Raw genomic sequence first — 1,814 nt, 5'->3', positions numbered from 1 at the left:
AGACATTGATTGATAGGCACAGAAATGAACAACCACACAAATCACTACCAATAGTAACGTTACATACATATTAATTAATTTCTCTATGCATTGACATAAGTTAGTTAGTTTACAGTTCTTCATTATTAATTATTTCTTTATTCTTCTCTTCTTCATATTGATAGTGTAGACTCTTTAGAGCTGTTGTCATCTTAAAAATGAAGAAAAACAAAATGCACGTAGACAAATAAAATTAATATTGATTTAATAGTCCACCTACACGTACCAGAGCTTGAATCAGAATCAGCCTGAATAAATGTTCTTTGGTCCATTTACTCTGAGTGCTCTTAAGTCATCACTAAAAAATTTGTGATAACACAGCAAAATTATAATAACTGTGATGTCATATGACATCATTAACAAGACAATAACTTAATTCTTAATTAATAGTCAATACTTACGTTAATCTTCCCAGTCATATCGAAGTGAAGAAATTAATGCAGAATTTCATATTTATGATATTATCTCTTGGCATTATGCCATCAAAAAAGCTGAGAGAGTTCTAAAAAACCAAGTCAAATGAGAATCATGTGATAATGATAACATACGGATCTTTCAATCATTTGTTTAGTTTCTTTAATCCAAAGTAGTCAGCAATCTCTTGAAATAAAATTTTTATAAATATACGACTAAAAGAGATTATTAATGATTAATAACAGTCACATGATGGTCACATGACATACCTCGAGGAGTTCGTTTCTTTTTTATTTAAATGAATAAAAGAGAGGCAGGTCCAAGGCAATGCGTCAGTATAAAATAATTGCGCAAAAAAACTTTGAAGTATTTCAGAGTTTGTTAGTTTTTAATCTGTGTACATCAGTAGCATACTAGGAACAAATTAATAAATTAATAAAAAAATAAATAAATGCATTGATCTCTCTTACTTGTTCTTGAAAGGCAGAATCAAAGTTCTCTACCCACTTCTCCTCCAGGTGGCAAAATCTTTCTCCCAAAAGACCGTAAAACTTTTGATAGGACCTCTCCTGATCCTGACTACAATACTCAATTATCATCTTAGCAACTTCAGACTATAGGAAAGAGGTGCGGTTGGAAAGAAGTGCAGTTAAAAGGCAGTAAATTTAAATGGATGACATACAAACCTCTTGTCCTGGTTTCAACTCCATTTTAAGTAGCTTGTGGGCGCATTCTTCAAAGTCCAAACTAAAATAAATAAATAAATAAATAATAATAACTTTGTGTTTTTTTGAGATTTTATTTATAGTAATAATAATAATAATAATAATAATAACAATAATAATAATAAAAAATTTACAAACAAATACCTTGACATTATAATTTGATAGTTTTCGATATATTTCTTTCTCCCTCCTCCTCCTCCTCCTCACTCTCTTCCTCATCCTCACTCTCTCCTTCTTCATCATCCGAAGACCCCTCCCCTAGTATCTCCTCTTTGATTGCTTTGTATCTATCTTCATTCTCTTGGTACTCACTGTCCACTTTAAACACGTCTATAAATAGTAACAGAGTAAAGGTCAGTTATATAAATAGCAACACTGTGATGAGGTAATGCATCTAAAAAGAGCAACGTTGAAAATGGACTACACGTACCTTAAAGGTGGATTTACAATATTACGCTAGTCCTGACGTTACGTTGACGCTGGAATAGAATCTGGTTCTATTCCAGCGGAAAGCATGCGTCAAAAGGTCAAATCGCCCACGCTTTTGATTAAAAATTGACGGTACACTGGCCTAATGTCATATTGTAAATCCACCTTTAGTCTACTAAAGAATATAAAAAATAAAAAAAAAACAAG

The 1,814-nt window shown here is 31.7% G+C and overlaps 1 pseudogene; it reads right to left on the bottom strand.

The window, feature by feature from the left end:
- Window positions 1–513: 513 nt before the first annotated feature.
- LOC100638530 (pre-mRNA-splicing factor CWC22 homolog) overlaps window positions 514–1,814 on the bottom strand; it is a 4,369-nt pseudogene continuing 3,068 nt past the window's right edge.

Source organism: Amphimedon queenslandica, unplaced genomic scaffold (assembly GCF_000090795.2).
Source record: "Amphimedon queenslandica unplaced genomic scaffold, v1.1 AMPQUscaffold_12612, whole genome shotgun sequence".
Classification (NCBI taxonomy): Eukaryota; Metazoa; Porifera; class Demospongiae; order Haplosclerida; family Niphatidae; genus Amphimedon; species Amphimedon queenslandica.
The sequence above is the reverse complement of the archived record's forward strand: the minus strand, read 5'-3'. Positions and strand labels throughout refer to the sequence as shown.